Source organism: Canis lupus, chromosome 4 (genome assembly GCF_048164855.1).
Source record: "Canis lupus baileyi chromosome 4, mCanLup2.hap1, whole genome shotgun sequence".
NCBI classification, from domain to species: domain Eukaryota; kingdom Metazoa; phylum Chordata; class Mammalia; order Carnivora; family Canidae; genus Canis; species Canis lupus.
The window spans coordinates 14,823,059-14,839,657 of record NC_132841.1 but is presented as its reverse complement, the minus strand read 5'-3'; positions in this window follow the sequence as shown (position 1 = coordinate 14,839,657).

Sequence of the window (16,599 nt, the reverse complement as noted above, 5' to 3'; positions counted from 1 at the left end):
AGTCTTTCATACCTGAGGTCCCAAACATCTTAGAACAGAAACAGCTGTTTCCAATGCCCTGTCTGAATTCCAAAGAGTTTGTGAGCAGAATAGAATGGCTGTTAATGACATTAATTCGGGGGTAGTTTGTTATTCAGCAATAAATAACTGGAAAAGAGGTGATATTGTCTTTAAAAAAAAAAAAAAAACTAAAGCAAAACATAAAAAGTTCAGAGTCTCAGCTGCTTTCCATAGTAGATCTTTCATTAGATCCGGAAGGAAGAAGAAATTGCTTGTCTTACCCTCAAATGGTCTTTCATGAAAAATGTATCTAATACCCCTTACCTGCCCTTATCTAAGAGATACCTGAAGATGAAGAATCTCAGTTAGCGAATGTTTGCTATGACGGGCACATGATTCTCTGCTCTCTTCCTGGGGCTAGCCTAGGATAGGATGAATTTTCCAGGTGGAGGACTGCTTTGGAAAGGCCATCAGTTGGGAGTTAACTTCATAGCACACTGATTACATTCCACACTGCCCTGTGTGGTCATAGCTCCCTCCAACACCGCCACAGTTAATAAGAATATTTGAAAAAGCCAGCTATACTTAATGAAAATTTATTAATCCAGATTTAAGCCAAAACGTCCTTGGTGGAAATCTTTTTAATATATTATGGGTTTAATTGTTAAGATTGTGGTAGCCACTACAACTAAATCCAAAAATCTATAGTGGTTTGAATTTAATAGAAGTACCAAGCATTTTTGCTCATGTAACAGTAATAGAAGGGAGATTATGTTGGTGGGATATCCAGAGACCCATTTGAATAGAGGTTGTGCTGTCTTTCACATGTGGCTTCCAAAGGCACCTTGGCAAGTTTCTCCATTTCAACCAGAAGGGGGAAAGAACACAAAACTGGGGGACCTGTGGCAGGTCTTATGGACCAAGACTAACAATGGAACACATTTTATGACATTGACTGGTACTCAGTCACATGGCCTCTCCCTAGGGCAAGGAGGCTTGGTAACCTAATCTGTGAGCCCAGGTAGAAGAGGCATCAAATATTGGTAAGCAGTTAATAGTTTCTGCCATAATAATTTCTATATTCAAAGGTAGATGAACAAAACTGAGTATTTAAAGAAAATCCAGCAGGCCCCCGCCTGGGTTCATTCTGAACATTGCTGATCATTGTTCAAGAGCTAAGTGAACAAAGATGAACATGACTCCATTCCAAATTCACAAGTATTATCTTTATTCAGTGTATTATCATCATCCACATATTTTTAAATGAAAGAAAACTCGAGAGCCTATTAACCATGTTGCCTATAGCAAGAAACATTCATATATATCATTTTATTTTATCCTCACAACAATCCTATGAGATGCATGTTTTTATTGTCTCCCTCCCACATTTTGCATATGAGGAAATGAGGTTTGGAAAGTAGAGGGGCTCATCCCAAGTGATAAAGCTGAACCTTTAATTCGGGTCCTTTTACTTCAGAACCCATGACCCATCAGTGTCTGTAGTGAGTTCTGATTAATAGATACAAACTCTGATTAATAGATACAAAGCCTGTCTGTATCTCCTCGGGTCTTTCCAACTACCAACATCTGCCTCCTTGTGCTTGAGGGTGTTCCCTTACTGCTGGAGAGGCTTTTACCAAACTTTTCCTTTTACCAGATGTGCTTTAACCAAATATGACTTGGGCTCCTCTGGGGCCTCTTTCTGACGAGGCTTCATTCTTGGGCTCTGTCCTTGTCCCATTTAGTCCAGTTTTAGCAAAATCCTGCTGGATCAGCTTAGTAAATGCCTCCACCCTTGCCATCTGATCAAAAATACAAAAACACGAGTTCAAAGAGATACCTGTGCCCTTGTGGTTATTGCAACATTATTTACGATAGCAAACTATGGAAGCAGCCCAAATGTCCATCAATAGATGAACAGGTAAAGAAGAGGTGGTATATATATGCAATGGAATATTACTCAGCCATGAAAAAGAATGGAGTCTTGCCATTTGCAACAACACAGTGGAGCTAGACAGTATAATGCTAAGCGAAGGAAGTCATTCAGAAAAAGACAAATAGCACATGATCTCACTCATACGTGGAATTTAAGAAACAAAACAGGGCACCTGGGTTGCTCAGTTGGTTAAGTGTCCAGCTCTTGATTTCAGCTCAGGTTATGATCTCAGGGTTGTGGGACTGAGTACTGCATTGAGCTCCACACTCAGTGGGGAGTCTGCTAAAGGTTCTCTCTCTCCCTCTCTCTGTGCCTCTGTTTGCATGCACTCTCCCTCTCTCTCTCTCTCAAATAAATTTTAAGAAAAGAGAAACAAAGGAGCAAAGGAAAAAAAGAGAAGGAGAAAGACAAACCAAGAAACAGACCCCTAACTATAGAGAACACATTGATGCTTACTAGAGGGGAGGTGAGCAGGAATGGGGGAAATAGCGGATGGGGACTAAGGAGTACACTTATCATGATGGAACAATAATTAAATGGAAAAGCAAAGCAAAACAAAACCAAAAAACCACAAAATTTTGATCCCCCACTCTGGCCTGTTTCAGCAAAAATCCCATCACAGTTGGTTCAGCCAGAATTCTCCTTACCTCGTGTTCCCTCTTAGTAATTCTCCCCCACTCTTCTTGTTGGCTATAAATCTTCGCTTGTCTTTGTTGTTGAGCCTGATCTCTCCTCTATGGCTAAGTCCTAGTGTAGTAACCCTCTTGAATAAAGTCTGCTTTACCATCTTTAACAAGTGTCATGAATAATATTTTTCATTAACAGAGATTTAGGCCCAGTTCTCCTTGATTTCACAGCCAATGGTATGGTCTCTAAACTTCTTTTTTTTTTCCTTAAGAATTTATTTATTTATTTAAGAGAAAGAGAGAGAGAGAGAGAGAACGGTAGGGGGAGGAGCAGAAGGAGAGAGAGAAGCAGAATCCCTACTGAGCAGGGAGCCCAACACAGGGCTTGATCTCAAGACTCTGAGATCGTAACCTGAGCCGAAGGCAGATGCTAAACTGATTGAACTATCCAGGTGCCCCTGGTGTCTAAACTTCTGACAGAAGATTTCTAAAAATTTCAAAACTTGAACAGTAAAACCATAAATAAATATGCTTAGAAACAAATACACAAATTTTACACATATTTTATGCGCAGTGAAATGGTTAAGAGAACTGACCATGGTACCAGCCTGCTTGGCTCCAAGTCCTGCTCCGCCACTCCTGAGCTGGAAAAGTCACTTAACTCACTGAGCCTCTGTTTCTTCATCTGTACAATAGAGATAATATCAGCATGTTTCTTATGGAGTCGTTGTGAAGATTCCATGAGTTAACATGTGAACACCTTGAACAATGTCCAAATACATTTATATCTTACACTAACAATGTCTAAACACTATTGTTTGCTATTATTATTACAGTATATACCATATTCATTACGAAGAATATTCCTCCTGAAAAAAAAAAATAAAAACGATCTGATAAATAATAGATAAAATGGAAGTGCAGAATTTTCTGCCTTCCTGAATTGGCTTGCACAGCCATTGGCCTCCCTAGCCTCTCCTTTGGATAACACTAGGCTGGCGTACACTCACCTTGATGGATGAAGGGCCATGAAGACTACAGTCAGGGCCTGTTAGGATGTGCTCACAGACTCAAGGCATGCCATCTTGGAAACATGCTCACAGTGAGGCCAAGTGTGCATTCCCAGTCACAGAGCCAGTGTGTGGCCAGCTCCTCACTGGGGCTAAGCACAGACTCATACTTCAGAGAGGCTTTTCCAGACCCACCTCTTCAACTAGCCTCATCACCCCCAGTATGCTTTGGTCCATTGCAAGTGATATTTTGTTCACAGCTCTTATCCCTTTCTGAAGGGATAAATTTCTTCATTTATTGTCTGCCCCTTCATCAGAATAAAGGATGTTGTGTATTTCATCCACCATGGTATTTCTAGTGGTTAACGCCCATGCCCTGTACAGAGAAGATGCTCAACAGGTATTTATGGAATCAATGAGTGATGGAATGAACCCTGAGATGCCCCAGGGACCACAAGAAACCATAAGTAGGAGAATGAACCCAAGAGCTTCTCCAAGCGACTCCTCCCCTATCTTTCCCCCTTGTCCCACATCCCTGTTCTATAGATGAGGACACTATAGCTCAGAATGGTTAGAAGATCCAAGGATGCACACAGGGTGGGACAGACGCCTCCTGACTCTTTGAAACACAGTGACCAAACCGTAGTGCTTTGCCCCACTGGAAGGAAACAGAAGAAGGCAGAAATATTCTATGTGGGTTTAATAGATTAGAAGATTGACAAACTAGCCCCATCATCTTTTCATTGTGTATCAGAACAAATCATGTCTTCTCTACGTGGTTTTGAAGTAGTTTTGACCTTGAAGGAGAGAGAGAAAGGAAGGAAGTGCTCTCCTGGGTCACATCAATTCCATTTGCCCAAAGATTTTGATGGGATACTAGATTCCAGGTCCATTTCAAGGGGCAAGAGGATTGGCCCACTGCACCTTTCCGTTCACATTTTTTTTTTTAGATTTTATTTATTTATTCATGAGAGACACAGAGAGAGAAAGAAAGAGGCAGAAACACAAGCAGAGGGATAAGCAGGCTCCATGCAGGGAGCCTGACGTGGGACCCGATCCCAGGTCCCCAGGATCAAGCCCTGGGTTGAAGGTGGTGCTAAACCGCTGAGCCACCAGGGCTGCTCCTGTTCACATTTCTTGAGGCTTTCCTTGATCTACTTCTGGATTACATTCCACCTGATTTTGCTCTACCTGCATTCTGGGTAAGCCTCACCTCCTACATATCTTTCCATATTTCCAACAAAAGTTTTCTCAGCTATTTACTGAGCTGGGATCTCTTGTATGCAGTGGCTTTTCCCCCCTTTCTGTGAAGACTTCAAATTTCTGAGTAGCTGTATTAGCCCCATGTTATAGTATTGAGACAGAGGCCCAGAAAACCTAAGGAATAATTTATCCAACTAAACCACAATACTAGAATTTGAAGCCAAATCCTTCAGTCCCGAGACCAATTCACATTCCACTGTATCAGACTGACTTCCTCTTACTGCCAGGTATATCAGTGAATATTGGATTTAACTGCAAATAACAGAATACTCAATTAGGAGCAGCCTCAACAAATGGAAAGTTTATTTTTCCCAAAGAACAGAATCAGGAGGCCAGGAATCAGGTCTAGTGCAGTGGTCCAACGATGCCAGTGGAGACTCCATTCTCTTTTTGTAAGATGGCTACTTCACCTCCAGCCTCGTGGCCACATCCCCAAAGAAAGAAAAAGGGGAAGAGGGGAAAAGGCCAAAAGAATATGTTGACTGGATCTGCCTTTTTCACAAGTCTTTTCTTTTTTTTTCATTCCAAAATTTCTGTTTATATCTCTTTGCCAGAACCATGTCATGGGGCTGATCCTTGCAGTACGGACGAAGAGAAGATTAGCTGGAGATGGGGTCAAACAACACATCTGCTCCATCTCAAAATCCTGGCTGAAAGTCCCTCTTTAAATACCTGCTTTTGCTGCCTCGTTGTTTTCTGACATTCTTCAGAAGCATCTGGCAGTTCTTTCAGTGAAGAGGCTAAGTTTTACCATCTCCTGTACCCCACGTGATTCCCCACACAGAACTGGTCTCAGCAGAAGGGCACAGGAGAAGAAGAGCCTCAGAAATGTGTGATGTTGGGGAGAAGACCCAGCCAAGGTCACGGGACACAGTCCTGAGGGCCTGGAATCCAGGTGAAGCCAGCTGCCTATTTGGGCCACTGAGGCATGCAGGACTCAGAGGAAGGTAGAATGGGTGTGAGCTGTCTTGGTCTGCCCAACCCAGTGGAGGGAAAGCCAAGGCATGAATTGATGCTGTATCAGGTTTTGTCATCTGTAGAAAGGACATGCTTGCACAAATAAGGATGACATTCTTTTTTTTTTAATATTTTATTTCTTTATTCATGAGAGACACAGAGAGAGCGCAAGAGAGGCAGAGACACAGGCAGAGGGAGAAGCAGGCTCCCTGCGAGGAGCCTGATGCTGGACTCTATCCCAGGACTCTGGGATCCCGATCTGAGCTGAAGGCAGAAGCTCAACCACTAAACCACCCAGACATCCCTGGTGTTCTTTTCTTTATTGCTTTCCCCACCACTCAAACTTTGTCTTAAAACTATGAACATTCAAAGAAGAAAGAATTCATGATCTCACTGCCCAGGTAATCCATGTTCATATTTTAAGAAATATAAGTACTTAATATATAAGTTTAGAAACTTCCAACAGTAGAGCAAGGTATGAAACAAAAGGTAAAAGCCTCACCCTTCAGACCCGTGTCTCTGCCCAAAGATAAATTATTTTTGATTTCTTGCAGAAAATTTGTTTACATATGTACCAATGTGCATGTCTGTTGGTCTACCTATCATCATCCATTTATATGTATCTCTTCCTGTAAAATTATAACATAAGAAGAATGATGCTGGACCCATGGTCTTATAACTGTCTTTTTTCTGTATCTGTGCACAAAACCATTTCATCTTCATGGCTGCACGAGAATCCATCACATGGGGGTCCCATACTTTAGCTTTTCGATCAGTTGTTACAAACCATATCTCAGTGAATACACCTGCACATACTTTTTTCTTTCACTTTGTTCTATTTTCATAACCATTTGGCGAGTCTTTCTCTCCCCAAGAGGTAGTTAAGTAATAGGAATATATTTCATATACATATTTCTTGACCAACATCTCTAGGTTTGTTTATATAGGCAAACTCCTAGCAGGATAGTTGCTGAATTAAACGACACATATCTGTATGCTTATAAGTTATGGAAATTTATTTCTTAGAGTTCTGGAAGCTGGGAAGTCCAAAGTTAAGGAGCCAACAGATTCAGCCTCTGGTGAGAACCCCTTCCTGGCTCAAAGAAGACTATCTTTGCTCTGTATCCTCTGGCGGGAGGGCTGAAGGAACTTTCTGGGGTCTCTTCTAGAAGGGCACTGATCTCATTCACAGGGCTCCATGCTCAGGACCTCATCGCCGCCAAAGTCCCCACCTCCTAATACCATCACATGAAGGGTGGGGAGGACTGAACATGGGAATGTGGGGAGGACCCAGATATGGTCAATGGGAGTACCTTTAAAACCAGATTGATCTTGCCAAGTTTCCTTCCAGCAACCCACCACAGCCGCAACCCCCCACGCGGCGGCCCAGCGTCTACTGGAGCTGGCCTCTCCAGTCTTCTCAGAATGCGCCTCCTCACTTTACTCTCTCACAGTCTGAGTTCCAAAAAGTCTCTTGTTGCTCTTTCATTTGCATGTCTTATGAGTAATGTTGAGTGTATTTTCATATTGACTGATGATGACTTTTGATTTCACTTTTTGGTAACTGACTGCTAATGACTGTTGTTTGTCATTTCTCTATTTTATTTGCATAAGCTTTTTAAAAATGAAAGAAATGAGCCCTTTTCCTGTCACATGAGTTACATATTTTCCCAACTTGTGATTTGTCTTTTCTCTCCATTTGTGGTGTATTTTTATCCCCCAAATTCCAGTGTGTATACAGTCAAACTTATCAGTCTTTTTTTCCTTTATGGCTCTGGGTTTTGAGCCCTACTTAGCAAGGACTTTCTAATTCCTGGTGTATGAATTTGGTCATTTATTCTTCCAGAATTTTTATAGTTTCTTTTTTACATTTGGATCTTTGATCCATCTGGAATTGATATTAATGTAATAAATGAGGCAGAGACCAGCTTTATTTTTCTTTCCAATTAGTCTGTTCCTCCAATACCATTTATTGACTAATCACCTTCTCCTCGCTATTTTGAAGTGTTACCATTTCAAACATCAAGTTTCCATATGAATTTGGTTTCATTTATGGACACTTCATTCTTATTCATTGATCTATTTTTGTCTCATAATGCACTGTTTTCATTATTACAACTTTAAAATGATTTTGGCATCAGCGTGGGCTGGTTCTTGTTGTGTTTTATTTTTAAGAAGTTTTCTGATTAATCTTAAACATTTGTTTCATACAAAAAAATTTTAATATCATTTTTTCAAGTTAAAAATTATTCTTTTAATTGAGATTTCATTATATTTATAAATGAATGTAAGAAGAATTGGTATCTTCCCATCAGAGACAAATACTTTGTCTTTTGATGTCTTAAGCCATCTTTGGGTCTGTTGATAGATGGCTAAAGTGTTTTTAAATAAAAGCCCTGCAAATTATATGTTACATTCATGTCACTTTATGGTTGCTATTTTAAATGATACCTTTTCTTTTACCACAATTTCTGACAAGTATGGTTTAGGAAACGCTATTGGTTTTATATATCTACTTTGCAACTCATCTCTGAATTCTCTCATTGTTTCATGTTGTTTTCCAGTGGTTTTCTCAGGTTTTTCTGTGCATGGCATTCTCTCTTAGAATGTAAATTATCCCCATCGCGGTAATATTTGTCAAATCACTTATGTGACTAATATTTGATGTCCCTATTCTATGGGAGGATGTGCTATGGTTGGGGTGCATGAAGTCAGTACCTTTGTACTTCCCTGTTCAAGTACCCCAAAAGCCTTGCACTCCCACTCAACCACCCACCCCTCTGCTCTTTCTCAGTTCCTAGAACACCCCATGCTCTCTTGTCTGTGAGATTTCATTTGCCTTATTTCTCTATTCATCACTTTCCAGATCTCTGCTTAAAAGTCACTTCCTCCAAGAAGCCTTCCCTGAATCCTCGTTGCAGTCACCATTCCCCTTGCTCTATGCTCTCACAGCTCTTTGTTATCTCTCGTAATACTCAACACATGTAGAAGCACTGCTTCCATATCTGTTTTCCTTGCTAAATGTCAAGCTCTAGAAAAAACAGAGACTGCTGCCTTCCTCAGAGCTATGATTGGGAATTCTTCACTATGCCCGGCACATGGGAGCCACCCAATGAGCATTTGCCAGATCGCAGCCTAAAGCAGCCTGCTGCAAATTTGTTGTTGTTGTTTTTTAAGATTTTATTTATTTATTCATGAGAGACACGCAGAGAGGGGCAGAGACAGAGGCAGAGGGATAAGCAGACACTCCGTGGGGAGCCTGATGTGGGACTGGATCCTAGGACCCCGGGATCAAGACTTGAGCCAAAGGCAGATGCTCAATTGCTGAGCCACCCAGGTGCCCCAAATTTGCTATTTTTGATGTTTTTGGTTTTATTCTTAAAACTCCAAGGAATTTGGCCTTCGATTACAGAACATATCTATGCTATTTTCATGATAAAAATCATGTTGCTTTTTTTAATGGAATAAATTAGGACCCCGGAGATGGACATGGTTTTTCCTTGCCTTTGTGAGCTGCGAGAGATTTAAACTCTCCATCTTGAACTTAAAAGATTAAGAACGATTTAGCTTCCCAGTAAAGTTATTCTATGGATCTTAGTTGGAGGTGAGTGGAGGAGCTTTATCATTCATGCTTTTCTGTGGCTTTTCTGTGGGCTCCTTCACGTCATCTGCGTGAGCAGGACACAGAAGTGCAGGCTGTGGTGAGGGGTTGGTGATGTCTGGCTGGACCACAGGCCCGCAGAGGAAACGGCCTGCTACAAACATGCCACAGGCTGTGTGTGTGGCGGTAGAGCAAGAATACACAATAAACAAATAAATGAACCTCCCAAAGATGTGCTGCTCCAAGTTTGGCTGATAGACCTGGAGAAGCTGGAGGACGGCAGTCACTGAAAGGCCAGGCACAGATGGAGAGCCCAAGTGCCCAGATGTGAGCCTCACGTTCACCCCCATCGAGAGCCTGACGGCAAAGGTGCAAATCCTGAGAGGTGAATTCCTGCTGGGTCCGCTCAGGGCAAGAGGCTGGGCCCTCCGACATGAGCCATTCGTCCTGTGTTCACGATCACAGTGCTCACTCTAGTTGGGTAGTTAGGGGCCAGTCACTTACTCTTTCTGAGTCCTGGTTTTCTCATCTAGAAGGAATTTCTTTTCTTTTCTTTTCTTTTTAAGATTTTATTTATTCATTCATAGAAACAGAGAGAGAGAGAGAGAGGCAGAGACACAGGCAGAAGGAGAAGCAGGCTCCATGCAGGGAGCCCGACGTGGGACTCGATCCTGGGTCTCCAAGATCACACCCCGGGCTGCAAGCGGTGCTAAACCACTGAGCCACTGGGGCTGCCCTACAAGGAATTTCGATGAAAAAATGAAATTATGCGTATGAAGAACTCAGTGCCTTGTTTGCACTGCAACAAATGAGCAAAAGGCATTAGTCTCCCAAGGTCTTTAAATCAGAGCGTGCAAAAAAGTCCAGTTTTCATCCACCGACACTGAATCCCCAGATCTAAGCTACTTGCTTAAGAAGACGCTCAACCTGGTGAAGACCATTGATCCTCGGTTCCCTTCTAGAACTTCCCAAATTCTTGGAAGCTTGACTTACTTCCTGAATATGACTTGGTTTAAGCACATGGGTGGAACATCCATCTTTTGGGAATCAGACACTATGTTAAAAGTGAGGGAGCATGCTCACAGCCTCTAGGAGGATGTTTTTCTACTATACAGCAAAACATCTGCCCTCTTAGAGCCTCTATGATAGAAGAGATGATGGTCTAAGACATGCTCTTAGAACCAGAAGGTCTGGGCTTGTCAGAAATGCTCTAGATGACCTTTGGCAAGTTGTTTAACCTCTCTGAGCTTTAGTGTCCACTGCTGTAAAGAAGGTGTAATCACATATCCCTGAAGGATTGTTATGAGAAAATTATATATGTGACAGCACTTAAACATAGTACCTGGTTACACACACACACACAGTGGAGGAGGAGAAATTGTAAATGAATCCTCCTGGGTCGTGAAAACTGGTCCCATTACTTTGCAGTCTCAGTTTCTCAGGAGAGAGCTTGGACACCCACACCTACCCTATTCTGATCCTCCCTCACTGGGTAGGCCCGCCTGCTATTCCACACACAGCAGTGTCCCACCCACACAGGGAGTAGAAGCCTAAGCTGGAAATCATTCCCATTCTGTTCTTGAAATCTGCAAAGTGTTGCTTCAGAAGAAAAGCAGAAGGGTGCTCTTGTTCAGTCCACGGGCACCAGTGGAGTAACTGAGGGCCAGCCCCACCTGGATCTGAGGCCAGGGGTGCATGCAGTTGAGGCCCCGGGCTGAGGATCCCTGCAGGGCAGAGCTGAGGGATAGAATGATGTGCCCTATGGGGGATCCGAGCCCTGCTGAGGAGATCCAGGCCTCACCCTCTATGTTAGGCAACCGGGGAAAAAAAATCCCACCTTGCCCAGAAGGTCAGTTGAGGGGGTAGGAAGAGAAGAAGTAGGCAGGAGTCTCCATCACACACGAGTGTGTTGGGAAGTCTGTTTGTGTGAACACTGACAGGCCTGGGCTGAGAGGTAGCCAGCCAGTGACCCCAAGCTGAGGCTGGAATGAGATGGGCCTGGACCAAAGCTTGCATCTTCCACCCGCTTCCCCAGGAGCCCTGTGGCGTGCCCTTAGCCTTTCTGTGCCTGCATCTACTTGTGTCTCCAGGTTGTTCCCAGGGCACGTTGGCTAAAAACATCTGAGGCTTGTAGCAAGGGGCTGATGCCCGGGAAGGACTTGGTAATCTCCCAGGAGCGGCGACAGCGTCGACAGTGTCACAGGGCCACTCATCAGCAGCGACGATGACGCTAGCCGCACAGGACCTTGCGGCTTAGGAAGGGTTTTCAGCCCGTGACAGCAGCACTGACAGGAGGCCAGGCAGGGGCTGTTGACACCACCCCCCTCAACCCCCACCCCCTCCACTCCCCTGTTTACAGATGAGTTACTGAGGCTTGGAGGCCGCAAACCCGCAAATCCACGTGTCTTTACTCTGCCTGCCATGTTATGTGTCAGTTAGTTTACTTCGTAAAGTAGGAATAATTTCAAATACACAAAATATGTCCTAATACATCACTACTTTGTTTCCACTCAAATTCAGTGAATATTAACGTTTTGCCATTTTGCCCCAGATTTCAAAAGTAGTACATTTTATAGGCTGCAAAAGGCCTCTTCCTCCTCCATCAGATTCTCCTTCCTCCCTCCTATAAATAACCTGATGTTGATGCTTTGCTGCTTAGGTCTTTATATATTTATGAACTATAGTCACAAGCAGTATTACCCTATTAGTTTATGTTTTTAATTCTTATCATACTGTGTGAACTTTTTTTGCAGTTTCTTTCCACTCAGCATCAAGTTTTTGGTTACTTCTTTACATGGGTACATAGACATTCAAAATATTCGTTGTCACCACTGTATACTAATCCATATGCTCACTTATCCACTCTTTGTTACTGGATCTTTATGTTGTTTTGCTTCTCTGGGTTCCTTCGTGCTGCAACAATATCCCCCTCCTTACTCCTTTTAGTACAAGAGTGAGGGTTTTCCGGATCCATCCAGAAGTGTTCTTACTGAATTTAGAGTAAGCACATCTACAACTTGACTAGATTTTGCCAAATTGCTTTCCAAGTTGTTTTGTTAGATTTATTCTTAGTTAACATTTGCTTTTATTGCTACTCTAAAGGAGAATTTTCTTCAAGTGTCATTTCCATTGTTGCTGGTAGATAAAAATATTATGAACTTGGGTGTTTTAATCTTATATCCGTCAAATGTGCTGGGCCCCTTCATTCATTATAATAATTTATCTGTAAATATTCTTGGATTTTCTGGATAAGCAATCATATTGTTACGAAAATTTCAATTTTATTTCTCTTTCTGAAGTTTATACCTTTCATTTCCTTTCCCTATCATACCACGGTGCAAAGGACCTACAGTATTATGTTCAATAAAAGCAATGGCGTGATGGTAAATATCTTTGTGTTCTCAAATCTTAAGAGTGCTAAAAACAAATAAAACCAATCTGATGATAGGAATCAGAATAGTGATTGCTACTGGGTCAGAGTAGGTCAGTTGACTGGGAAGTGTCATGAGAAAACTCTCTGCCAAAATAGAGATGTACTGTATTTTGTTCTTGGTCATGCTCACATGACTGCACACATTTATCAATGTTCACTGAACTGTACACTTAAGATCTGTACATTTTACTGTCATTTGCCCATTTTCTTCCTGATTTTTTATGAATCCAATATTTATTACCAACATAAAGTTTGCATTTTGAATTTACATTTTGCGTATAGAAATTTAATTTTTACATAGACAGGAAATCATTTTTTATAGTTTCTGAGTTTTGAATCACAGTTTGAATGACTTTCCCCACTCCCAGATTATAAAACAACATGAGAACATGTTTCCTTCTGTAAAATTAATCTGTGTATTGTTGTATATTGTTTGAGGTATGTGCCTACCTTAACTTTTTCCAAGTTAGTTTTTACATGTTATTACATTAAAAGAATTATTAATGTTTCACCAACTTTATATCTCTAGGATAAATTCTTCTTGGTAATAGTATAATATTGTTTTTAATACATTTCAAATATTCATGACATTTTAGTATATTATGCATGCACTTATATATATGAAGAATACATATTTATGTGTGTGTATAAATGTACATATATTCTATAATGTACATAAACTTCTACAATTTTCTGGAATTTTACTTAGGATTGCTGCATCTGGTTTATAAATGAGACTGATCTTTTTTTTTTTTTTTCCTTTCGCTGTCCTTTTTGAGTTTGGGTAATGAGGTCAAAATAAACTCATAAAAAGGATCAAGTAGTTTTTCTTCTTTTCAAGTCTCTGACGAAGTTCTTAAAACCATCTGGGCTCAGTGCTTTTTGTGGAGAACTATTTGACTCCTGATGAAACTTTTCATTGTCATTTGTATTTTTTTATTTCTTGGGAAATCTTTGTTAATTTCTATTTTTGTAGAAAAGAACTGCTTTCATCTAACTTTTCCAATGTAGAAGCTTAAAATTCATGCTATTCTCTAATAATTTAAAACATCTACTTCTTTCTCTTTCTTAATTCTATTTCTTGGTGCCTTCTCTTTTCTTTTGCCTCATTAATTGACAAACAACTTTAGGGTTTCATGTGACATTTTTGGCTGATCACTTGAATTTCAGAGTCAGGGTGGCAGGAAAAAGAAGGAGAGAAGGCCACAATAAGAAAAACTTGGGAAGAGTCTTCTGGTAATGCAGGGCGGCCACTGCATGCTTCTACCGGTCATCAAAAACTCAGTAATGGCCTCGTTTTCCTCAGCTATAGGGTAGGAATAGAGATAATAGCTACAACGCGGTGCTTGAGGATCAAATGAATCAATACCCAAAGACAAACCGACAAACAAAGCAAAACACGTAAAGCAGTGGCCAGCACACATGGAGATGTCACTCTGCATCATGAGTTGCTGTCGTTGTCACTGTGTGTAGAGGAGAAATAAAGTGACAAGCCCAGCTTTCAACTACAAGGACTGAGACGCTGAAAATATTTGGTCATGGATTCCTCCCACACTTGGTCCCTGAGTCCTCCTCTCCCCACCAAATCACTTCCCTCATGCTGAATACACTCCCAGTCTCCAGAGTCAAAGATGCAATTTCCATGGAGTGAGGTGGTGTGGCTTGGACATGGCCACAGAAACGTTGCAGAGACTTTCTGGAAGTTGCGTTCCAGCCTTACTTACACAATCAGATTTAACATAAAAGGCAGGACTTGATTACAAAATGTCCTAATTGTAGACTTAGTTCTTAATGTGTGCTTGATGATTTATTTGTTCATTTAGCTGAGTATTTAAATGACTATGATGTGTTGATCCTGAGTGAAAAAATAGTTAGATATATAGCCACCCCCAAATGATGAATGAAGTTTTGCCAGGAAGAGACTCAGTGTTGTCTGCTTTAGTGTTTGTGTTAAAGTTTGCATGCAGATACTGACCCGTCTGCAGCTGAGTCTGTACCTGTACTTGTACATTGACCAATTGGACCTTCTGGGGCTGTGCTGTTCGATGTAGGAACCACTAGCCACAGGTGGCTATTTAACTCTAAACAAATAAAAATGAAATAGAATTAAAGAGTCGGTTCCTCTATCCCATGAGGCACATTTCAAGGGCTCAGTAGCCACACTGACCGGTAGCTACAGTGTTGGAAAACTTTGAATTGTAAAACATTTCCACCGTCCAGGAAGTTCCACTGGACAGCTCTGTTCTAGAGAGAGTTTCAACAATAATTAAAATAGTAGTTCTTGAATGGATGCCTCAGGGAACAGATCACCTTGTCCTTACTTGGTTGGCTGAATGCCTAGAGTTATGGCTAGCATGATTAAAAATAGTTTGTTCTTTTAAGCAGGTTAAACAAATACTTTGGAATGTTTTTTATCCCAGGACTTAGCCTGGAGATTCCAAAATTTAGGAATTCTGAATTAGCAAAGTCCAAATTAATGTGATTTACTATACTCTCTGGGCCAACCTTGAAGGCTATGCTTTCTTTCACATTATTCCTGGCCAGAGGTCACCCCTTACCCTGCTCCCACCTCTTGCCCCTTATATACTTGTTGATGTAAATGATCATCCACTTCCTGGTCACTATCAGCCCTAAAACATTTGTCAACTTTGGCCACGTTCCTAGAATAAATCATTGGGCATTTTCATTGCTTTTGCACTAACTATGAGTGACATCTTTAGCAAAAGCACCCTCCTTCCCAACAGTATTTGCCAGCCAGGCCTGGTAAAAATAGATAAGTTATCATGATGTTTCCTGTTGTGTATGATTCAAGTATCAGATCTATAAATGCTGAATGTGTCATAGATGGAAGAACATTTTTTTTGATGTACTCATGGCAGTTCACGTGATATGGTGAAATCCACGTGAATCAGAGTGAAGGCAAGAGACCACAGGGCTTGGGTCCTTCCTGGGTCTGGAGGGTTAGGAGTAACAAAGGGATGACAGCCAGCAAGAAGAGGGTGAAGCCCAGGACATGTTGCTGCAATTGCTGCTGGTCCTTCCCCTGATAGGAAGAAGGATCTAGTGTCTTTTATCAGAATATCTGTCCGTTCTTCCCCCCAAAATCATGGTGACACGCTTGCTAGCACCTTATTCTCTTCTGTCTCTCCCACGTCCATCCTGAGCAGATGGTGTGGGTTGTAAACTAAGATCCCCACTGAAGTTCCTCAACCTCTCCCTGGCCCCGGTCTCTGGGACCCATTTAGAAGGGAGCACACGGGGGCGGGGTGGGTACTACTTTGCGAATACCTCCTTTCAGCTCATGACAAGCTGAACAAAACCAGGGGGAAGCCTGGAGGCAGAGGGTTAAAGGGATAGGCCATTAGAACTCTTTGTCCATCGTCATTCGGTGTCAGAACATGCTGCTCTCCCAGCTTCTTGGCCCTTCTGGAATAGGTGCCAACTGTCCCATTTAATCCATTGCTAAGTCTCCTCACCCTTCTAAGTATCCCTGAACTGTGTCCCCCCTACCATTCCACAATGAAATGACCACCAGCTTGGTGTTCGCCTGCTCTCAGAAAGTGACACTGAAAGAAATCTGAACAAGTTACCTCCCTGCTTCAAACTCTTCTTACTTAGGAAAAAGACCAAAATGCTCAGCTTGGCCTGTTAGTCCTACCCAGCTGGCCTCTGTTACGCTCTCTCACCTCACCTCAACCTCATTCCCTGGACCTTGTAAATCATGCTTCTGCCACACAGGTTTGTATTTCTTTCTGTTGTTCTTTCTTTCTTCT